We start from the raw sequence: 25,793 nt of genomic DNA on the forward strand, positions 1-25,793 counted from the left end.
ATGCCAGGCATGCTGGTAATATTGCTATCTATATTGATTGCCCAACAGCATCCCTACCTCTCTAGCAATCCCACTTCATCCTTGAATCTATGCCCACCCACCGCCGCCAAAATAAGGCTCACCCATACCGCAGACTCCACCTTATGCTCTAGAGGCAACTTCATCCAATTAGGCAAAGGCCTACCACGCATATATTGCCCCAGACACCATCCTCTACCATGTCCCACCCCATTTTTACCCAACAGACCAGCCTTTACTCCCTTAACCACCATCATTCTCACAACACCCACTACTCCACCCATCACAGGTGCAAGATGCCAAGTCAGGCTCTCCACCAGGACACACAGCCCCCTTGCATGCACAAAGCCCATACTAGGCACCCTGAGAAAAATAAGACTCTCCAACCGTACTACTATTAAACATACCATCTCACATCACCCTAACATTACAGGCATTCAACATATGACCAGTAGCCTCAAAACCTTGAATCCAAGCACACTGACGCTAGCAAAGGCCAATGGCAAACTACATATTAAACAGGGTTATTGCACCCCCCCAGCACCCACAACACAAAAATCCACCACCAACCTGAATACACCACTGCTAAAAGGTGCACTGATCAATGTAAGATCAGTGGGAGCACATGCTATTGACATACATGATCTCATCCTCAAATACAAACTTGACTTCCTAGTCTTAACGGAAACCTGGCTGCACTCAGATTCAGGCCCATTGCTCACCATCGCCATACCACCTGACTACACAATATTCAGAGCTGATGGCAAGATACCATAGGTTGCGGAGTAGCCATCATTTCAAAATCCTCACTCCCGTTTAGAGAATGCAATACCAAAACCCTACCAGGGTACAAACTCCTAGCTCTCAAACTAGCAACTGACCCAAAAACCACCATCAACTTTCTAATATTCTATAGAGCCCCCAGCTCTACCAGTAGTCCAAATACAGAGCTACCTCTCTTCATTTCCCCCTCTCTTAAGCCCAATACCAAATTCATTCTCCTAGGAGACATTAATTTAGGGTTTAATGATATCTCTGACCTCAGGCTACCACCTTCCACAATGCATTCCTAGAAATGCACTTTTCACAAATTGTCAACACCCCAACCCATTCAAAAGGTCGAATCATTGTCTGGATCCTCACACTGAACACCACAATTCTACTAGAAGAGATCCTAGAGATCTCCTGGACAGATCACCACCTTATTTAACGTTGATGGTAAGCAGTGGCACAGGAATTCTGATTATCATATTCTGATGTACTTATTCTGATGCAGTTATCATCCTGACACATATTATTAGGGGAAAGTTCTCCTGGCCTGTCAATTATTTAATTTAATTGAAGTGGAACATGAACCCCTATCCACATGTTTTTTGGCAGACTCCTTTTAGCTGCACTGTTTCATCTGAAAAATAAAACATCATGTCTGAATGTTTGGTCAACCACATCAATTGTGAAAAGGAATATTTGTTTTTTGTAATACATATGTCTTTTTTCCGATTACATACAAATATGTTCTGCATTGTCTCTGAGCCGTATCAACACATTAATAGCCACATCGTAACTATTGTTTACATTGAGCATACCATTTCTTTTGTGCATACACATTGCTCTATGCATATGAGTACTTTCACCAGGTACTTTGTCAGATCTTGGTGAGATCTCTTTATAATCAAATATACAATGTTTGTAGCCTATATCTTTGGAACAAAGTGCTGTAAAATGTACCTCTAACTCTGATTTGTAAAGACTTGTAGAGATTGGGGAGGGGACAATTCACCTATAAACTCCTCAGAGATTATAGCTCACTATCTACTCATGCTCACAAAATGGCTTACATTATTAGTCTGTTGAGCATTTGGAAAATAATGTGCACACGAAAACCAAACACTTCTGCACTTAGAGAAAAATAATACAGAGGGAACATTGGAAACGCTACAGGGCAAGTTACTACTGTGTACCCTTGAACCTCTGAAGAACTGAGACTATTGAGAACCAACCTGCAGCATCTGAGAACGGCAGGTGTCCCAAAGGATAGCATCCAGGATCAGTCCAGGCCAGTTGCACTGGGTAACCTGGTTCTGGGGATGCTGGAGCCTACACTAGGACTGCACTGAGGTGCTTGGCGCTGGAGCCTGCTGTGGCCTAACCACTGAAAAGGTCCACTCAACAGACTGGCCATTTCTGCAAGTAAGATTCTTACAGAAGGTTTTTGTGTAGTGGATAGTTGGCATGTGACCAAATGGTGATAAGGTTGACAAACAGAACATCGGCAGGGGACAAATAAGGAGAATGTCATATTCTCAGACGGTATGGGATGGATTTTACAAGTAGATGACAGTAAGTGCAGTGGTGCTATGTACACTGAGTTCAGCGAGATGGAGTAATGCTATCAGAGAGTGTTGGTGTTCATTCAAAGTGTAGGAGATTGAACTTTAGAGTTCATTTGAATGAGTGAATGTTGGATGGGTTTTTATGTCAGTTGGAAGAGAGTTCCAGTGGAGGGGCATCAAGGGTGAATTAGTGAAAGTGAAGTACAGAGAGATTGAGGCGGATGGCAGATTGCCAGGTGGGAGTAGGAAAGTAGCCGAGGATGGATGCAGCCAGGTGGTGGGGCTAAGCCTGTGAATGCATTTGTAGACAATAGGTAGGAATTTGTTGAGCGGCCATTTGTGCATAGACAGCTATCTGAAATGAAAGTGGTGGAGAGCTGTGGGAGAGAAGCTGGTGAGAATATACAAGGAGTCAGTAGCAAAACTGAGAATTATTTCAAGGGGAGCACTGAGTATAGAGGGAGGCCTAGACGGAGGCTTGAGCAGAAGTCAAGGCAACCGTGGATCAGAGTGGCTATACATTTAGTAGAATATTAGATGTGGAGGGGCAGATGTTTAGGAGATTGATCCTATCATCAGTGGCTAGAGATGGAATAAAATGCTGGAGCTTTAGATTGCTTTTGAAGGGAACTGTAAGAGGTGTTGTTTTATTGGGGTAAATTCGGGATTTGGCATTATTTTCTTACCGTACAAATATTGGCGGCAATTTGGCGGTAAACTAGCCTTACATTTAGAGTGGGTTTGGTATCACTCTATTTGAGTGACCATATCTTGTTAGTTTGTATTGGTGGTAATTTTAGTGGTATCTTACTTTGCAGTATTTTCAGAATTATGTTATTCCTGTGGTATAGTGGTGAGCATGTTTTTTTATTATACTATAACCCCATCATAAAACAAACCGTTCCTTTCTATTAGAATGCCTTCTAGTCGCCTGTAGAGAGCCCCAGACTTAGAACACTTCAGAGAACCTAATTAGTTTATTCAAAGCGCCACCTATAGTTTGTGGCTGATATTACTGGCTTATGTACATCCAGTAATCTATGTGCCAGATTAGGCACCCCTTCCCATCAGCATGCAAGGAAGGAATCACTCATTACATTGCACACACATCTTTTAACTTTTAGATATTTACTACTGACTTTCTCTTGTTTGCTATTTCAACTACAATGGTAAATTGGTAACTGCACTATTGCACTGGTATAAATATCACGTCTGCAATTCACAGATGCATGAATGACACCAAAGTCTCAGTTTTTTTATCTGCACTTTGTGTTCCATTACAGTTACAAATCACAAAATCTTACCACATGATATTTACAGCATCACCTACAAGATATAAAAAGACAGAACAGAAACAAGCAGGTATTTTGCAAACATGAATTTAAGTTCTCACGCTTTGAATATAGAGAGAGAAAAATAAACATACAACTATTTCTAACCTCTCTGCACTGCCAATGGATTCTAGCAACACATGTGCACCATTCTTTTATTTTTTTTTCCTCACTTGGCACAAATCTTACCAAGGCCAGTGATCTGAAATCCCAGAACGACCTTGCTGTCTTTCGCAGTCCCAGTCTCAGTACGAAACTCCTCTGTACATGTGTGGGGAGCAGCCAACCGATTAGATTCTAAGTCAGCGCTCGACCCACATATAGCCTCACAGAGATAGCACTGTCTGTCGGTCTCCTGAACCCAGCACGAACTGCCAACTCCCTCACTTTACTTCTTTAGGAAAACTCTGATTCAGCCCTCTGTTGTTATGGCTTGTCTACCTACAATTTCTACCAATCAGGGTAAAAAAAATGTGGCCTGTGCCAGCCTTCGTTTTCAATACAATGAAGACTTCATGTCTATAGTTACTGTTTCATTTTGCTTCCTGCAACTTACATATTTCTGCTCTCCACAAGCTGAAGAAAACACTAATGTGCACTTCCTCATGGAAAAATGTATTTCAAACAGTGCACCCAAAGATTGTATTCCATTATGCACAAAAGACTGCATTATAATGTTAGAGAAGTTGAAATTAGTACTTTAGTAATGTTAGTAATTTTAATCAGTTATATATTCCAATGCAGTTTCCATACATCCAATATAAATTGTGCACCTCTTTATTTTGACTGGCAGTACACTGTTTTTTTTAATGTGTGCTCTGAATGCCTGCAGTTTCAAACTGGACCTGGCTGTGTTTCTCTACTGTATATTGTATGCTGGCAAAAATGCTGCATTTTGTATGCTGGCAATAAAATCCCATACATGTCCTTATAGAACCGCAAGTTTGCATACCTTGGGGATGCAGTGAGGTAAGGGGGATAAAGAAATTGGGGAGGGGGAAGAGAGAGCTGTAAAAACTAAGACATTGTTCATAGAAATTTGAGTGGGGTGAGAATGAAGATAGATAAGATGAGTAAAGTATTTTGTCTTGTTTTGGCCAAAGTTGAAGTGAGTTGAAAGGAAGGCCATTACAAGTTCGGCGGTAACCTTGCCGGTAAAACCAACAGGCTGCCGCCAAACTTGTGAATTTTTCCAGGTACTGGCAATAGGGAAATACAGGGCCATTACAACCCTGGCGGACCCTATATTTCCCCATTGCCAGGTGCCGGAATGCATTAGTTGCCATTCCAATTTGAGCCCCATAGGGCTCAATGGGAATGGGGATGTCGGATGCACCAGCACCATTCGTGAATGGTGCCAGTGCATCCGACATGGTCTGCTCGCGGGTGCCGTTCTGCCCGCCAGGTCAGACCTGGCGGGCGAAAAGGGACCCGCGAGCAGAACTCGTAGTTTGCCGGTCCGGTGACAATGGTATCGGCAAGCTTACCAGTACCGTTGTTACTGGACCAGCAAACTCGTAATGAGGCCCAATTTCTTAAGAAATACTCTCTGAAAATGTCTCTTCTGCAAGCACTTCCACCCAGTTTCTTCCCCTACGTTTACTAGATGTGTTGTGTGTGTTATTTCCTAAGGCTGAAATTATCATTTTCATTTTTGGGGCTCACTCCACCAGGCATTCTATGCCATATAAGGCTTTTTTTGTCCAGCTCCCAGAACAAATGTTTCATAAATTTAATTTTAAACCTGTTTTGCACACTTGTCTACCTTTGCTTAGTAGGCTTTTAGCATGAACAACAGGAAGCCTCCATGTGGTGCCCTAAAATGCTGACAATTCTTAGTATATGATTTATAAGGCACCTGTAAACAAATGTTTCTAGGCATGACTGACAAGGGAGGGAATACAGAGAGAGGATAAGGCAAAGGATGTTACTAGGCCTTGTGTCATTCAGATTGTGCAAGTGCGACAATGCCAAGTGCAGGGGGAAGGGAGAAGGGAAGTGTCAGAGAAAGGGGAGGAGGAAGTGCGATCCAGACAGCATTGCTCTGAGCAAGTGCAGACAGGGCAGCAGGGCTCTGGGTAAGTGCAAGGAGGCAGGAGAGGGTAGAGGTTACAGTTACAGCCCCTAAGTGTGTGTTATGCCTGGAAGCAGCACAGGGGTGACTGATCATGGAGGAGCCTGGTGCCCAGTGAGACTCTGAGGGTAACCAAACAACCAGTCAGTGCCAGAGACAGGTGGTCAGCAGGGCAGGGAGGGAGAGAAAGCAGAGGAGAAAATTAAGGTCTTGAGCTGTTTCTGGAACTTCAGGTGATCTGGCTCAAGTTTGAGAGGGGCAGGGAGGCCGTTCCAGAGGGAGACACCTGCAGACGATAGAGATCCACCCCCACTCACTGCCTGGAGAACCCTACTGTGGGCCCTGGCACCAGAAAGCATTGTGAACAATGCAGAGGGTCTTGAACTTGATCCTTGCATCCACCGGGAGCCAGTGGAGAGTTTTTAGGGCTGGAGAAATATGATCCTTGGGCTTGACGCCAAGGATAAGTCTTGCAGTCCTGTTCTGATTAGGTGCAGAGGATGGAGAGTAGAAGAAGGAAGGTTGAGAAAGAGGCAGTTGCAGTAGTCCAGCCTAGAGAAAAACGGCTCTAGACACAGTGAGCTTCTGGGCAACGTGAGAAAAGGACGAATACCTCTGAGGAGGTGCAGTTGGTAGTGGGCCTTCTTGGCAAGGTTCATGATGTGCAGAGAGAAGGAGCAGGTAGAGTTGAAGATGAAACCAAAGTTTTTTGCCTCACAGGAGGGCGAAGGAAGAGGGCCCAAGGAGGGCGGCTACAGTGAAAGACGGAAAGCGGAAGATGGGGTCCCAATGAGTAAGATCTGTCTTACTGGCATTAAGGAAGAGGTTGTTGGAGGCACACCAATCCTGAATCATGGATAGACATTCAGGAATGAGTGAGATAAGAGATGAGGCTGAGGGGAGCCAGAAGGAGAGCTGAGTGTCTTCCGCATAACACTGAAAGTTAGAGGAGAAGGTAGAGATCAGGTGCGCCAAGGGTGCCAAGTAGACATTGAAGAGCCAGGGTGAGAGGTTAGAGCCCTGGGGAACACCACATGTGGAGAGAGAGGCGGTGAGAGAAAGGGCCCAAGTTGGACCTGGGAGGGTCCAGACCCGGAGGAAGGAAGTCAGCCACTTCAGAGCCTGATCCGTGATGCCCAGGTTCTCACTGAGTTGCTTGATCAGGATGGAGTGGTTGACAATGTCAAGAGCAGAGGAAAGGTCAAGGAGGATGAGGACAGAAGGAAAGCTGGAGTCCAGATTAGAGAGCAGATATTCATGGGTGTTCAGGAGAACAGTTTCCATTCCTCCAGCTGCTCTGAAGCCAGACTGTGGTCATCGAGACAGCCAACAGATTCAGTGTGGAGAGTAAGCTGGGAGATGACCAGCTTTCCCCGGATTTTGCCCAGGAAAGGAGTGATAGAGATCAGGTGGTAGTTTGTCAGACAGGTAGGATTGGCAGAAGGTTTTTGAGGAGGGGTTGCACAAGGGAGTGCTTGAGGAGAGAAGGTAAAGATCTAGTGGCGAAAGAGGGTGTAGTAATTAATGTTACCTCATCTCGTGCTAGTACAAGTGCGTTCTATTGTTAGAGTGTTGGTGTGGTGAATGACATGTGTGGAGTTCGGGACTTGACGGTTGGGGGAGCTTGCCTGCCGGGTGGGACTGCCAGTGTCTCTTTGTGTGTCCTTATTCTATGAACAGTGGGACGTAACATAAGAGATAATAAAGACTCATGCAACTTACCCGACGACGACCCGTCTTTATTACACTGGCAACGAGGTTCGGGGCTGCTGCGGAGGGAGCAGCGAAGAAGTAGGAGACACTGCCCTCCGATGCCAATCCCACCCGGCAGGGCTCCAGACCATTGAGGAAGGCAGTGTCGGTCTGCTTTTGGCTCGGGCATAACTCCTGTGTGCGGCACCAGCTGTATGTGCCAACATACCTGACCGGAGTGAACTCTGTGTGTACAGCTGAGCCGAGTGTCAAGAAGCTGCCTGCAGAGCCCCAGTGATATGCAGAAGGGAAGTTTACCCCTGGCTCCGGTGCAGAAATGTCGGAAGTTGGGTGATTTCCAGGGGCGCTTCCGTAGTCCGTCGTGAGGCAGCTAAGTCCGGAGCAAGTGTATCGGACGTTGGGCAGCTGCCAGGAGGATCATTAGTCCGTAGCGGGGAGAGTTCACCCTGGGTCCGGAAGAGGAGTGACGCACGTTAGGAAACTGCCAACAGTGCTCTGGTGCTCTGTAGCAGGGGAGTGTACCCCTTGGTCTGTGGTGCTGGTGTAAACACAGAGTTCCAGGTACGCGCGGGGCTCTAGTGCTGTGTATGTCTATGATTTCCTGGTTGCGGAGTAAAGGCCAGCAGGTAGCGCTGTGCAGCGCAACCGTTGACAGTTCCTTTTCGGCTCATATTGGAAGTATTGCTGCCATCATGGCAAGCCAGCTGATCGAGAGCACGATTAAGGGATCAGCTGATGAGTGCTCTATGGAGAGGGTATGTGGCGCTGGTGCTTCTGAGGCGGTGGGAGTTTCCAGGTGCTGCAGCGGGTCGTTATCTCCGTTGGAGTCAGTGGATGGTTGCTGTGAGGTCGATGGCAAGGAGCACCCAGAGCATCGGTGCAGGAATTGTCCGTCGAGTGACGGTGTGAATGAAGTGGGATTTCATCAGGATTCACGTAAGAGGACATCAGCGGATGTCGGCCATGGCAAGTACTGTGATTTCGGATAGATCCTTTGATGCCTTGCTGTAATGTTTTTTGAGAACAGGACCTAAAACCCTCAAGAACACAACAACAAAAGGAACTACCACCAGGCCCCGAGCTGCCCCTCGGAGCTCAGGCCTGCCACACCTGACACATCCTAAATCTCACACTAACCAACCAAACCTTCTATGCACATTACTCCTTCTGCCCCAGGCTGCCCCCCAGGGTCTCCAGCCTGCCATGCTGGAGCGCTACCCCAGTGATCCATGGACCCACCCAGCATCCATGACTGACAACAGGCACAATATGAATCCCGAGAAGGCCAAAAGGGAAGCACAGAACCTAAACTGGTCCCCCACAGGAGAACTAACAACAACCACGGAACTCTTCTAATAATGCACTATGAACTCCCGCATGGCCCCAGCCCACTGCCGATCACACCCGCCTCCACCGATGCGACACCCTCACACCATGGCCCACGCCACTGCCACCAGCACACACATCCCACCGATGCAACATTACTCACACTATGGCCCCAGGCCACAGCCACCAGCACCACTCAATTGTAAACCCCAGGACACATTTGATAACCCAAACAGCCTCAATATGACTGCACAGAAACGTACACCCCTGATCCCAACGATAGGCCCACCCGGCCATCTACCACATTCCAAAAAGGGCACTATCCAAACAACTTATTGCCAAGAAACTCGCCCCGGAAATACCTACACACGTACCTCCAAACTCGAATGCACTTAACCATATCCTGCATTCACAGGAAGTGCATTCCACAAAAATCCATAAAAGCACTTAACCATAATATGCCACAACATGCATACATATGGATTGCATACTACAGAAGACCAGAAACACACTTAACCATATCATGCATTCACATGAAGTGCATTCCGTAAAATCGATAAATTCAAGGAAACCTTGGCCCCAGTCCATAAATGCCATTTCACCCCCTCCCCTGCAAGGAAAACATGGGTGAAACCATTACGAGAACTGTCCCATGAGATCTCTGCTCCCCCCTGCAAAGGAAAACATGGATCACACCATTATGTTAACTGTCCCAAGTCCATACCAGTCTTGTGCTAGTACAAGTGCGTTCTATTGTTAGAGTGTTGGTGTGGTGAATGACGTGTGTGGAGTTCGGGACTTGATGGTTGGGGGAGCTTGCCTGCCGGGCGGGACTGCCAGTGTCTCTTCGTGTGTCCTTATTCTATGAACAGTGGGACGTAACATAAGAGATAATAAAGACTCATGCAACTTACCCGACGACGATTCCGTCTTTATTACAGAGTGATTGCAGAAATTGGCCAAGTCTGGAGCAAGAGTGTAAATGTGGTCCTTGATCTTTCCTGGAGGAGAAGGGGAGCACCTGTTTGGATGACACTTTCATAGATCGGACTGGGAGAGGCAGCCAGAGGGGGGCCACGAGAGGGAGAGGAAGAGGAGAGCGAGGACATGACGTCCTGAGTTTTAGTGGTGAAGCGAGAAACTAGAGGTCCTGGGAAGGAACAGGAGAGATGGAGACTGCAGTAGGATTGGCCAGCTCCTTGCACATTTTAAAGCGTTCAGCTGTGTTGCTAGATGCTGCAGAGACGCAGGCTTGGATGTGGTCTCTCTTCTTGGACCGGACAGAGAGTCTGTATTGCCTTTGGAGCAGGCCAGTTTGTCAGAGGGTGTGCCCAAGGCCCTCCACTTCTTCTCAGCCACGCTGCACTTGCATGTCAGGCTGCAAGGTTCGAGTCATACCAAGAGTTGCACTTGGAGGTAAGCTTCAGGCGGATTCTCATGACAGAGGCAAGGATTTCCAAAATGTTGGAGATAGAAAGATGCAGGTTAGAGAGTGCTGTGTCAGGGTGCGAGTCAGCCAGAGGAGTAGGAGGAGTAGAGAAAGTAGAGGCAAAGGCATCCACTGACTCACACTCCATTGGCTGAATGACCGAGTAGGCAGTGCTGGGGTGGGCTTTGCCAGTGGGACCGAGAGTTTCAGGTGAGAGGAAAGCAGAAATTGGTCAGTCCAAGAGAGATAAGTGGCAAGAGGGCTAGAAAGGGGGATGTCTGTAGAGATGAGAACATCCAAGGTGTGTCTGACAGAGTGTGTTGGACCAGAGGGTATAATGGAGAGAGAGAGAGTATCGCAGAGGTTGCAGAAGAGCCCAAAGGAGGGATTAGAAGCATCCAGGTGGATGTTGAGGTCTCCAAGGAGGAGAAGTTGAGAGGTAGAGGCAATGGGCAGGTGGCCTGTAGATGGTGGCCACGGTCATAGAGAGGCCATGAGAGATAGAGAGCCTGCAGACCAGGCATTCAATGGAGGTCTAGGCCTGCATAGGAATGACAAAACCAGGGACCCACTACGGAAAGCTCAGAGCTACTCCACCTCTGGGTCGATTGGTTCTTGGCTCGGAGATGATCATGCAGCCGTCAAGGAAGAGAGCGTCAAAACTCGTGACAGAGCTGGCCATGCACCACATCTCGGAGAGAGCGAAGACATGAAGGTCAAGTTCTTCAGGGACGTGGCAGATGTCAGAGGAGTGTGTGACAGCGGAGCGAGAGTTGAAAGTAGCGATGTGGAGCAGGTTACCACATTTAAAAGCCTTCCGGGGTGGGTTACAGGCTTGAGGTACACCCAGCGGAAGTGCTATAGGGGCCCGAGAGGGAGTAGAGGTGGTAGCAGGAGATGGCATAGTAGCCATAGAGGAGGAGGGAGGTTCCAGAGAGGCAGTGGAAGAAGGAGGTGGTGGAGGAGCCAGAGAGGTACTAGTAGGAGAAGCGGGAGAAGGAAGGAAGTTGATATGGCACTGGAGATGCCTCTCAAAAACAAGGAGATTGGGCTGAGGGCCATGGACAAAGACCGTGCCATTCCGATAGACATTAATGATAGTCTTGGAGGAGTGGAAAGAAGCAAAGAGGACCTCCCACTGAGTGCCACCATTAATGGAGCAAGAGATAGGAGAGAGAGCCAAGACCATATAATGGATCCATAGATTCGTTGAGAGAATGCCAAAGAGGATGTCGATGAGAGTCTGCCTGGATGTAGGTATCAGCGATGGGGAGGCCTGGGTTGGAGACCAGTATGTCCCTCTTGAACTTCTTCCTTGCAGATTTAGTGAGAGGAATTGGAAAGGAGATAGAGTAGCAGTTAGAGAAGATGGGAGAAACGGAAAGCACCATAGAGGGTGTGAAGAGGAAAGTAGAAGGAGGAAGGAGCATAAGAGAGAAGGAGAGATGCACAGCGCTGCGCCGCACAATGCAGGATGCAAAGGTGGGTAGGGGGGAGGGAGGCGAGGGTCCCACAGTAGGGAACACATGCAGGAACAGACAGGTGACACACAATGATACAACAGTAACCACAGTTGATGGGACCAAGAGAGTGAGAGAGAGCCTAGTGGGACACAGATAACAGTACAACAGTAACCACTGTGGGTGGGACCTAGAGAGTGGGAAAGTGACTAGAAGGGCACAGTTCACAGTAAACCGTAACCACAATTAAGAGGACTTAGAGAGGAACCCAAAATACAGGGTACAGCTGACCGCTAGAGGGGAGAGCCTAATATTGAGCAGAGGCATGGTACGTTATGTCAGATGGTTATTAATCCTTCCCTAAATATCATAACATACACTTCCAGAGATGCTGTTTACTTCACAAACTGTCAACCTAAAAAGGGAAGCACCTACAAATATATAAAACTCAGGTGCCAACCTTGAAGCTGTATTTCTGTGAGGTTCCAATACATCTGAACTTCAAAACTGCAGTGTTCAGCCTGTGGGTCTGCATCGCTGTTCTCATATGAGGCTGTTCCTGGTTTATTTATGACAGAGACTGATGATTTTATTAAAGGCAGGGAGGCAAGTATTATACCACCTTTTATTTTCCCCTATTAAATTGTCTCAGTGGCACACGATTCTCATCTCCCTTATTCCATAATGATTGTGCTCCATGTTGTAATTTCTTTACTTTTTTCCAGAAATGGCTTCATGATTGGTGGCAGATTTGCAGGAAGAAAAGAGGATGTTTGGAGCGGCTATCTTATAGGACTTACTAAAGGGTGTTTGGTTTGGCTAGGATGACACTGTGTGGGTTCATGGGAGCTTTATTATTTTCCTTTTTATGTATTTTCTTACTGCTGTTTCTATGAAAATAAAAGTGAGATGCATAATGCTTGCCTCTGTGCTATTAGTAGAACCTAACTCTCTTCCATAAATATACTAGTAATAATTGAGATTGGATCTCATTCCAATAAATATTCCATAGAAAACACAAAAACAGAAACATGTTGATGTCTGAAGCTGATGAGAAATAGAAGCAGTATAAAAGTAATTATTTAAGTCATTATAATATATTTCTGTTAAAATAAGTTAGTGCGTAGAATTTGACATTTAATTAGAATTGGCATAAATTAAAATGATAAAATTGGATTAAGGTTGCACATAAAATGAAAGATACATTTGTATAAAACAGTGAATACATTTTAAGAAAAATATTAAAGAAAATGTGAATATATTTTTCTTTAAGGAATTGATGTAAATATCAAAATAAAAAACAATTGTATACATAAAAGGAAAATGGTTGAAGAGATTATTCACTGTCACTTGAATTGGCTCTTGGGAGCACTTTCTGCTGTATATGCACCATACAAATGCTCAATAAATAAATAAAAGCTGTAATAGCTTTATCTCATTACAGTATGAATACATTAAACCTGGCACACAGATTCGGCAGGCCAGTAATAGTGCAGGGTAATTGGTGGAGGCTGCAGAAAGTTATCATCAGAAAAAACTGTACATTTAACCAGTATGGTTACCCCTAGATGACCAATGTTTGCAGAGGAACTACTGAGGATAAGCAGTAGACCATCCACATGCCAGAATGCACTCCCCTTAGATGACAAATGCTTATTTACCTTTATTTTACACATTTAACAAGAGCGTGGGAGCCCCTCTACTGAGAAGGAGCATGGTTCCAATAACCTGTTCTATGGGATTTCTTCCACTTAGGAGGGTCTACAGCCACGTTTTATCTCACTGATCCCTCACAGAGAAGATCTATGCATTGGCGTATCTGCCAGATCTCATCCACAATGGCCGTCCAGGATTGAAATGCTAGGCAATTCTCCTCTGAACAAGAGTACTATCAGCAGGGGCGTTGCTAGGGGGGCGCTTAGGGGGCTATAGCCCCTGATCTTTTGGTTGTAGCCCCGGATAGAATCTCAGGAGCTTCAGCCAAAAGACTAGCTAGCCCCCAGTCCCAACAGTTCCGACTTCAGATTAGCCCCTGGTCTTTTCCAGACCTAGCAACTCCCCTGACCATCAGCAACCCCAGACACATGTTACAGCCTTGTTGAGCCTCCTCAGTGAGGTAAAGCTGAGCCTCTATAAGGCACAGTGAGCAAGAGGGGTACACCTGCCTTACCCTAGGTTGCTTAGGGTAAGACACCATGTTTTACAAAGTTAATAAGAGTGTGTGACCCCTCTACTAAGAAGGCATATCGTTCAAATAACCTGTTCTATGCAATTTCTAATTCTGGAGGGTCTACAACCACGTTTTAGCCCACTGACCCTTCACAGAGTAGAAATATGCATGTGTGTATCATCCACAAAGTGCAGTGAGCTAAATGGTTGTAGACCCTCCTGAGTGGGAAACTACCTTTAGAACAGCTCCCAGTTCTTTGCATAAATACTTTTATTGTACAGCCCCACTGGACATTGATGCAACTACTTATTCTCAGTGTATGTGTTTGTGTATATATAGGACTACATGTTATTAAATAAGTTTTAGTATCTTCTGTTTATTGTAATTTTACTTTTGTGAAAGTCAACCAATGGATTGTTTGCCATGCAGTAAATCTTCGATAACTTAACCGCTAGGAGGAAGACTCCCGCCAAAGACTCCCAATGGAAAAGGCTTCTTGAGTAATTACTGCCACTTGTCACTGCATTATTTCGTCCTCTTTCTGTTCTATTGTTTGCCTAACTGCACTCTCAGTTAAAGTCACTGCTCATGTTGATCTCTCCTCCTTCTGACCCTCTCCTTCAAATCAGAGGCGCTGCCCAGCTATTAGTACACCAATGATGCTGCATCCCAAGTAGACATCAGTGGCTTCCCTGAAAAGTGTTAATCTATTCCCTCAAGATGAACCCCATAGCATGGGGGGACTGCAAAAAGAAAAGGATGTGCACGATAGAATGTCTGCCGACATGACAATGGTCCTTGGGGCTCTTAAAAACAAGATGGAGATTCTAACGTGGCACCATTACTGCAGGTTCAATTCTGAACACAGTATTTACCAGGAGATAATTGGTTGGAGGCCAAAAATGTTGACACTAGGCAGATCATGCTATGCAAAGAGCATAGGCTCTTTGAGCGATCTGTGGCACTAGCAGGAGATATAAAGGGGCTGGGAAGGAGAAAGAAATGTTCACTGCCGCTGAGAAGGAGCTTCATTACCAGTGCGGCGAAAGTGTAAAATGTGATGGAAATGGAAAAGCCACGTTTACCTTTCTGCCCAATTCTGAGCCACATTAATCTGGTGGTAATTCCTCCCATGCAAATTTTCCTGAAGGAATTACTGACAGAGGAATTTCCACCAGTAAGTGACAGTCATTCCGCTGGAGGGACAGCACAGATGGATTTGCCCATAAAAATAAAGGAACAAATTGCATCCGATTACCACCAAAACCGGTGGCAATTCTTCAAACAAAAAAGGGTGCAGCTACCTCCCCCTCATAAGTGGAGGCAAATGCTTTAAGGTGAAGAAAAGTAACCCATAAATGCTCCAATAGCCTCCGAGAGTGTATCACAACGTTCCACCTTCCCCAAACGCACTTCCAAGCACCATGCAGCCCCTAACAGTTGCAAACCTCGACATACAAGGCCTCCCACTCTGCATTAACGTGTAGATGATAGCCTAGCAGAAGTAGCAAACCCTGACAACAAAGGAACATGAACAGCCATACCAAGGCTGCTTAAACAAGTGTTTGTCCTATACCTTTTTGCCAAGGGCAAATATCAGCACACCTCGGCATGCTGCATGACATGTTGCAGCTGACATTTTGTAAAGTGCTGGCATAAGTGCTTGATACACTATTGAAACTTTCACCACATCAAATCTCCTTTCCCATCAGCCCTGCAGGGGTTTATGCCACAAAAGCTTGATTCAATTACACTGCCCACTTCCTAAACAGAATAGCAGGTTTAGACTACCCGCATGTTGTGTTAGTGGCACCCAAGGCAGCGGTGCACAACAGAAAACAGTACCATTCAGCAAGGCAGCGGCCACTGTGCAGCAGGATGTAGAACACTGTCAGAAGTTTTAGAATGAACTCAAGGTGCATGTCTTCAGTGCCCTGCCACTCACTGTCATTTGACATCTCCTACTGACGGGGGCACAGTGGAGCTGCTGCACCTCACCACCTGGGAGGAGAAAGTGTCAGCCATTCTGCATATGTCGGGAAAAGGAGCATTGGAGGTGGGAGCAGACAGCCATGCTCAGTAAGGGGAGCCGAAAAGTACACTATGGGGACAGGCTATGAAAAAATGGTGCATGAGTGCCAGGCCATCAGCAGGTGGATAGCAGGGTGGCACACAGGTGACATTATTGCTGGTAACTTCCCTGCAGACCTACCATCAACAACACCACGAAAATCCCAAAATTACCCATTTCATGTGCACACCTGAAGGTCACATCATGTGCAAATGAATGCAAACTAGATTTCAAACACCAATATACTTGTCACTTCATGGAAGCCTGACAGCCAGCTATGCACAATGCCCATGATCATCAACCCTGAGGTACCCCTAGTCATGCCATATGCACCATGGAAGATAAAATATTCAAAAGGCCCACACATCACTGACACATGCACCAAAATGTACAAGTGGCCACATGAGACAAACATGTTCCAAACATTAGTCACTATACGTACAGTGAGTGAGATACACTGCCAAATACGGTGTCCACAGTCCACACAAGTCTGAGTACCGTAATATCCATGCACATTCTGTACAGATACTGTCCATGAACCTAGACCTTTAAGTGCGGCCACCTGCACCTATAACCCAGTGAACACACCCCAGTTGTCACTCCACGAATAAGAGACATGTGAATTGTACATCATTTACATACCAGTTATGCCATGTGGAAGTTTCAATGCAAGTGTTCTGACTCCAGTGAAATGTGCCCCGAACAGCCGTAATACCCACATACTCTGACGTACCCAATTCACTCAATATTCCACATGTGTCCTGCATAAACCTGCACTTGCCTACATGATAACTGTATACAGGTAATTTCTTTCAGTACAGGCAAACAAGACATCCAGAAGATACCAGCTCAGCAGTGCCTCCACGTGCTGGATCCGTTACCTCTTCTGAAAATACTGCCATCCAAAGCACATTTACTGCCATCCCTGCACCCTTTAAAGTAGAGATCTGCTACAAGATGTCAGCCACAAATAGTGGTACCACAGTGAATCCAGGAGCAGCTGTCATCTATACGGCCATTCATACAACCACAGGACCATCAGAATCAGCCACTACCATGTGCTGCACCCCTCACCACCATAGCTAATGCCAGTAAGATGGAGATCCTTCTCATTGGGACACCTGGACCCTGTTTTCCTCCTACCCTTGGGCCACCCTCCCTGGGCCCTTTACCCTCACCATCCTGTGACGCCAAAAATCTTGGGGTCATCTTTGACTCCCCTCTCTCCTTCACCCCTCACATCTTGGACCTTGCCAAGAAGGTCCACTTCTAGCTTCACCTCCTCAGAGGCATTCTCACTTTCCTCACCTTTCCCCAGAAGCTTAACATCTCCAGAGCTCTGGTTCTCTTCAGGCTGCACTACTGCATCAGCCTCTTCCTCAATCTCCCCCTTTCTTCCCTACGCACCCTCCAGCTAATCCAGAAAAGGGCTGCAAATCTTATCCTTGACCTCAAGTCCAAGGACCTTAGCTCTCCTGCCTAAAATCTCTCCACTAGCTCCCAGTGGCCACGAGGATCAAATTCAAGACCCTCTGCATCCTCCACAAGGCTTACTAGGGCCTTGGACCTCGCTATATCCAACTTTCCCTCCTTAAATACCTCCCTGCTAGATCCCGTCCGTCCTCTAGCTCAAACACTCAGCAGATCAGACAATTCTCTAAGCAAAAAGTGGGAGGTAGATCTCTTTCCTCGGCAGGAGCCTTACTCTGTAATGGCCTCCCTGCTCCTCTCCATCTTGAGCCGGATCTCTTTAAGTTCTGGAAGCTTCTCAAGACCTTCCCTTTCTCCTCCTTCTTCTCTCTCCCCCTCCCTTCCTGATCTTCACCTGCCATTGTGACAGGTTGCCTGTGTCCCCTATGAGTCTTACTTCGGCCAGGCTCTCTATTAACCAGTCTTCTCCCTCACCTGTTACCTGCACTTGCCCCCGGGCACCATCCCTGACCAGCCTATGCTTCTAGACCACCCCTTCCTCGCACTTAGCTTACCTTTACCCCTGGTTCCCTGGCACTTGCCTCCTGGGATCCCCCTAGCACTTGCTCAGCCCATGGAGCCCCTGCTCCCAGCACTTCCTACTCATCTCCCTATCCCATCCCTCCTCTCCGCAACCCCCCCTGCACTTCTTGTTACTGCACAAATAAAATTCACATAGAACAAGTCCAAAATAAAAAAAAACAGCTTTAACATATTCAACAGGCTATATATAAAAACCGGATCCTTACAATGAATGTTATAAAACATAGCTTTCATGCATGGCTACGCATATGCAAAACAGAGAAACACTGATATATTAACAGAAAATGAACCAAATCTTAATTGACTCCCATTTTGCAGGCACACTTTGTGCTTCTTCATACAGACCTTAATTTATTGAGGGATGGGTGCATTTAAACATACCATTAGCATCAGCCTCTGGCCTTCTGGGGATCTTATTTCACAGATTTCTCCTTGCCATCTTATATGTGTACGTACATCTGAATATAAAGATTAAGAGGGCAGCTTATATATATTTTGGACATCTGCCTCTCTTCCCATCGGACCAGCTCTTGTTTTAAGAGCTAACTTAATGTGCCAAATTTAGTTGTATCCCAACCCCTCTCCATTCCAAATGGACAGTGCTCTCTAAACCCCATACCACAAGTATGTGTCTTTACCATGGGAGGCTGCAATCAAACGTACACTGAAATTCACTTTATGATTAGCAGAAAATCCCAGATGTCTTTTTAAAAAATAGGTTACAATTCTTAACTGGTCTGACACCTTTAAACTGAACACCCCCAATTCAGCTCATAAGGTGCTACCAGGTTTACCCGAAGGGAGACCTGCTATTTGGCACAGGAATTCATTTTACAACCTCTCCGGGACATGACAATTCGAACCACCCCAGATTTTGCTCTCTTAGAAAATCATGGAACAGACCTTTACCTTACATACCTCCAGGCACTTGTCCAATCTGAATTCCTCATTCTCGAAATAAAAATGTAAAAATCTCTTTGGTCCTTAATGATGCACTTTCAGCTGTCTTCTTAAAATGATGGACCTGGACCCAAGGACTGTTATTTCAGAAGAGTATGCTCAAATACAAATGAGACTACCTCCTCATATCTGCATTCATTTAAAAGCTAGCTTCAAGGTTTCACCCTTTTACTGAACACCATACTTTTTGTTTTTCATCATATTTAATTTCAAACTAGTAATTTGTGTATAGCGAGCCCTGTTGGTGACCTGCCAGGGTTATGTCCAAAATAGCTGTGTCATCAACATAAAGAAGCATGCTGTATAAAGTACCCTTCAGAGAAGGGAGATTAACTTTCCTAAGAGAAGTACTAGAGCCAAAGTTTGAAAGGAATATTCGGGGGCCAACTGACAGCCCTGCTTTTCACCTTTTTTGGCTGGGAAACAATCGGACAGACTCTGAGATGTCTGTGCAGGACAGTTGGATAAGATTTAATAAATCATTAGGGACCCCAATAAAATGTAAATTATGCCACAATATGTTTCTATTAATCACATAAAATGCTTTCCCCAAATCTGAGAAAAGCTACAAATAATCTCCCTCCCTTAAAGGCATGGTCCAGTAAAAAATGTTATTGTCCCTACGGGTCGGCCATGTTTTTTTAAGCCTGAGTGGCTCGATTTTAGAAAACTTTCCTATGGACCTTACCCGAGTTTTCGTCCATTAAACGCACGTGAAAACAGGCACCAGGGAGCCGCCATTTTGTGATAATCCTATCACTTGCCGCATCGCCCTGGCTGACCTGCTTCTGCGGCACTAAATCAATTCCCCTGCCCCTGAGCCTGGCATTATCAAAACATTCATATTCCCCGCCTCTCTCCGTGACGTTACTGTGCTGCGTAGGCAAACGCGCCCAGTCGTCTTCTACGCGACTCCACACAGAACCCGGAAACCAACACAGACCATCTCACAACACAGCGCGCCACAATTCGGAATATGAAACTGTACTTTAAAATCAAACAGCAACACGGTACATTTGGTAAAGTACATTTATTTGACATTAAATGTTTACAGAATATTCAGCAATTGCCATGTGAACTCCGAAAGCCATTTATTTTCTTTTATCTGTATCCGCAATGGTACACAGGGTTTTGCTTTTCGTTAAAAGAAGCACTTTGGAAGCACGGTGAACCGCAAGGCTGTTCCATCAACTAGGCACTAGTCCATCGTAAAGGTTGATATGTTGCTTCTAGCCACTAGTACAGTGTAAGGGCATGTGGGCCCTTGGCGATCGTCCCATAAAATTGTCAGTGTGCTCCAGTTGTTCACACGAAGCTGCAGGTGTCTGACGGAAAAACCGTCTGCCGGTGTCTCAAACCGATGACAGTAGCAGAAGGGGAGCAAATACCTGTTATGAAAACAAAAAAATTATAATTAGTCTCGCCAGCCGATCTTCATTAATATTACTCATTTTATTTATTACGGCCGATCAGAAACTATTTGCTTGCAAGGATAGTTCAATGGAGTATGTTCGGCTCTAAAATCAATGCGAAAAGTAACGAAATAAATCGAGGCCAACACACAATGAGAAACAACAGTTAGTCTACGTGCGTGTGGAATGATATGATATATGATATGGCATTTGTAACACGCCTATACACAAGTGTTCCAAGGCGCGACGAGGCAGGGGGGGAACAAGGGCAGACAGACAACGACACTACTAGGCCAGGTGTCTTTCAGATCGCGCATGGGGAAAGGGAGAGGGGGTAAAAGTGCTGCATATGGTTAGTAGAATACAAGATAAATAATAGGGCCAGCTGGTGGCAAGTGCAAGGTAAATGCCGGGAGAAAGGGCCTAAAGGATACAGAGAGAGTCCCGTAGTGCAGGTAGGCAGTGCAGGGAAAAGTGGCTGGGCCAAGGACCGAGATCGGTGAGACCAGTGGACCTGCATGCCCATGTGCCCACTACGAACACGTTTTCCTTGCTTTTCCTAGCTCTTCATTCATTCAGTTAGTCATGCATCCATTCATTAATTCTTCATTCCGGTATAAAAGCGTCTAAAGATGTACTCACATTATATTTGAAATTTCCATTGTGTCTCTGCGTAATGCAGTCTGTAAAACGGACCGTGCTCTTGACAACGATTTTTCGTATACTGAACTAAAATGAAACTCGGTCTAGTTTCTGAATTTTCTGCCTTATCGTCTCTTACGTTATTGCGCACCCCCTTCAAATGAAGTCGTTTCGGCATGGTCCCTGTCTCAAGGCCAAAAAACAATAGACCCTTATACTTCCAGTGCGACTTGTGGGCCTCTTCTGGGCGCGAGCTGAAAATCAAAGCCGCTGTCCTTCGCATTCTTTATTTGCAACATCCCGTAGTAAAGGCATCTGTGAGAACTTGAAGTTTAGAATCCCTCTATGTAGTGCGCCTCAATGTGCAAATGTGAACTGGCTTCTCTCCCAAATGCCACGGCCCGCTTGGTGCGTTCTAAGGCCCCCAATTTGCCCCGTTGTCTGCGAGCTTTGCAGCCCAAATGGAGACATTTAATTTTTGGCAGAAGGTCAGGGAAAGTATAAAGTACCACAGGAGTTGAGTTAAAAGTGAGATTTATTGTTTGTTTGTTTGTTTTATTATTTGCAATACGCAAGCCTCCCCTCCGTTAACAGTGCGCAACAGTGCGCAGCATTTACATTTACATGAGATGAGACATGAGAAAAATATATACATACACATATATGAGGTGAATAGAGAGAATTCAAAGATGACACCCAGCTTGTTCGCCACCCATGATGGGGAAGGTAGGGGTTAGGGTTACAGGTACACTGTACAATAACATTTATATACAAAAAGACAATCGTATTGCAATTATTTAAACCGGGATTTGTACTTCACAACCAGCTCTGCTTCGGGTGGACATGGCACAGTTGCAATGTTCGGTGGCAATGGATCACTGCTCTGCACAGAAACGTCCAAAATTCCATATGTGTGCTTCTCTAACACAGCAACAATAAGGCCTTTCACAAAGTCAAACTGCATTTCATCATAGACTGGTTTGATCACCCATTGCTTACTTCGTTTTGAAAACACCTTAGTGTAGCGAGGCATCCTTACTTTACCCCTAGTCCTAGATTGTTCACGTCCGACATTGATGTTATGGGCCAAGACCGCTAGTAGAGTGCGATGTTTCATGCCCCGAAAGCTAAAATGCAAGCGCTTTGGCCTGTATTTTAGGCACATATTGTGGAACACCTCCAAATCTCCTGTGTGACAGAATTCTGTCAGTCCTCTCAAATCTCTTGATAGAGTTTTGTCGAAAACAATCTTCTCAATGGCTTTTTGTGTCGGTGAAGATGGAATCAACCACTTCTTCTTCCTTGCCTCCTGTGGGGACAAAGGACCATGTTCACATTGGTGGAAATGTAGGTTTTCTGACCAGCGGTGAACGTTGGTAAAGTGGTGCATCAGTGACCGCCATTTTTCAAGTAGTATTTCCACTGACCCTTCAATTTTTGAGCTCCACCAAAGATGGTTGATGAGAGACTAGGACCACTGCAAAATACTTTCAAAACCTTTTTTTTTTTCCTGCAGCCGAGATTTTCTTACTGATTGATTTAGCAAGATGCCATACGTCAAATTGATGTTTAATATGTGGGAACTGCTCTCTCATTGTCTTGGCAATTGAAACGTGTCTGTCCGTGGCTATGAGGTCGATGTGCATTCCCCTTGATTGTAGATATTCCACTGATTTTATAAATCCTAGTTTCTCCAGGGCCACTGAGGATGTACATTGTGTTACCTGCACGACCACGGAACTCACAATTTTCTTACTATCCATGTCCTGAAAGTGGTAGGTGCAGTACTTGGCAGAAAATCCAGGGCTGTCGCACTGTCCATCGCCGGCTAGCCTGAAACGTTTCCCTTCGTATGTACTTACTAGAGACAATTGTTCAATTTTCCAAGCATCACTAATGGCCGGAAACAGATAATCACGTTGGTATATGTAGTACAGCGATTTAGAAATTAAATGGAGTCCCACAAACTGAAAGAAAGTCTCTAACTTTCTAAAACTGGAGCTACTAAAAAGTGATGCAGCTGCACACAGTAGATTGCCTGCTGGCATTTTCCCCAGCATCGTTTGTGCAGACCATGAGAACCTATGATTTAATCTACAGGCGGCAGTTATTTTGACATTACTGCCTTTTATTTGACGAGTCACATTAATCAATGTCTTCCCACATACTTTCCCTCTAATGGAATGAACACATTTCAGCATACTTATAATTTCCATCAAACAACTGTCGAATACAATGTATTTGCTCTCTTTCATTAGACTCATCCTGCGTCAACGTTGTTTCGGCCTGTGACGTTGCGGAGATTTCAACACATTGGAAAGTAATATCGCTGATATCAAGTTCTGATGCATCTATGGATGCTGCGGCTGGTTCATTCTCTGTCATTTCGACATCTGTTACTTCAACATTGATGTGAGAGCACAACAATGTCGACAGGTTTTTGGGTGGCAATTTTTTGGCGGGTGTCGATTGTGTGAATTGATCTGCAACTACTTCAGAGCTATCTTCAATACATTCAATATCATCTTCTTGTGGTGGTGCGGTCGCACTGTAGCAATGGTCCAAAGCAACTTTGCTGTATTCTCCAAACACAGTTAATTCATGTTCTGGCCATTGGACATGAGCATCTCGAGCCTGAACACGCCTCACCTCAATTAATAGTTCCTCCATAGCGTACATGGTCTGGCAAGCAACATCTCTCATTCGCTTCACTGTCTGTGTACGTATAGTTCTGACACCCACGGGTAACTAGAGGAGAGATTGGAAAAGGGATGTTCAGTTTAAACACAAGATAAAGTGTAGTCCAATTGACTGGAAAAAAACATAAAATAGTCCCCAGCACAAACATTTTTTTAAAGTTATGAACTGTTTGTAACTAACCTATTTTTGTTTTTTTTCTTTGCAACTTTTTTGACTCGACCTTCAACATCTGCACGCTGTAGCTCTGATTCGTTTCCGCACGTCCTCCCTTCCTCTTGCGCTCTAACGACTATATTTTCTGTATCCGCATAGGCAGCACGGAATGAGGCTCCATCGTCTCCCTGAAACATAGTACTTTCATTACTATGTATCAAAATATTGTTAGCATAAAACACACGTGAGGACGAACACACAGGTACATCTCAATAGCCAAACACGATTTGAACATTGTGTGCAACAATCAAACGACAAGTATTCAACCAGTGATCTATTTCGATGGAGCTATCAGTATCCATACCTCTGGCTCTGCATCGACTGCCATGAATGGTTGTATTGGAGAGGAGGCATCAGCATCTTCCTGAAACACAGTACTTGCATTAGTATGGTTTTCAATATTGGAAACATAACACACACTTGGGGTTGACGGCACAGGTACATATAAAGAGATAACCACAAATGATGCATTGTCTAAAACAATCAAGGAAAATATAAATATGCAGATTTCATCAACTTATTTCTCTGATTCCTTTACATCTGCATCATCAAAATGGGATGTTGTGATTGTAGTGGAAGCTCCGTCGTCTCCCTGAAACACAGTACTTGCATTAGTATGGTTTTAAATATTGGAAACATAACACAGACTTGGGGTCGAACGCACAGGTACATATAAAGAGACAACCACAAATGATGCATTGTCTAAAAGAATCAAGGAAAATCTAAATATGATCACATTTCATCGATTTATTTCTCCTATTTATTTACATCTGCATCATCTAAATGGGATGTTGTGATTGTAGTGGAAGCTCCGTCATCTCCCTGAAACATAGCACTTGCGTTAATAGGGAACAAAGTATAGCAAATGGAATCCCGTTATATGATCACGCATGATGGAGCTGTCAGTATCCATACCTCGTGCTGCTGAAGAATATCTATGGATGTTGCAAATGTAGTGCGCACTTCCGAAAGCTGTTGCGCTGATTCGTATACGCATGGTCCCGCTTCCACTTCCCCTGGAATGACTTGAATGTCAGGCTCTGCATCAAGTGCAGGAGTTGACGCTCCATCAACTGCCTGAAACATAGTACTTGCATTAGTGAGGATTACAATAGTGAAAACATAACACACACCTGGGGTCGACAGCACAGGTACATATCAACGGCTAACCACGAATGAAACATTGTGTAGAACAATCAAACGACAAGAATTCCAGCTCTGATGATGACGCCCGATGGAGCTGTCAGTATCCATACCTCCTGCTGGTGAAGAACATCTAGAAATGTTGTAGATGTGGGGGACGCTTCAGCATCTCCCTGAAAGACAGTACTTGCATTAGTATGGATAACACTAATTATAACTGAAAACAAACACTAGTGGACGATAACTAAGGTGTATATCAATTGGAAAGCACTCGGTAAAATAATTAGACAATAGAATAAAACTATTACTTGACATGCATAAAACAAGTCTGTAGCGGATTAGCCTAGTAAGATTACCTGATACACGCTAGAAGTGGTTGATAACTGCGACCACGCCAAGGATGTACAATGTTCTTGCTTCAGATTCAAGGGATAGTCAAGAAGTTGTAAAGGTAAATTAATGATTGATAATGAAATGCCAATATTAAAAATAGCCATGTAAGGGGACAGCATACTTGAAAAATGCTCAATACAGCACAGTTCCCTGTTCCCATATATATACACTGCGTTTGTGGGTTATGAAATCGAAAAAGAATATATTGATAAATGTCATTATTCAAAAAACTATACACTCATATCAATATCGAAATTATTACAAGGGATAGAACACCTACAATATCAATTAATCCATACGGCTACCTACACACTACCGCAAGGCCTAAAGCTAAATCCGGACACTTGACTCACCGGTGGCGGAATGTGGACGAATAGAGTGGGAATAGCGTT

This window comes from Ambystoma mexicanum, chromosome 4q (genome assembly GCF_040938575.1).
Source record: "Ambystoma mexicanum isolate Mex_15411 chromosome 4q, UKY_AmexF1_1, whole genome shotgun sequence".
Classification (NCBI taxonomy): domain Eukaryota; kingdom Metazoa; phylum Chordata; class Amphibia; order Caudata; family Ambystomatidae; genus Ambystoma; species Ambystoma mexicanum.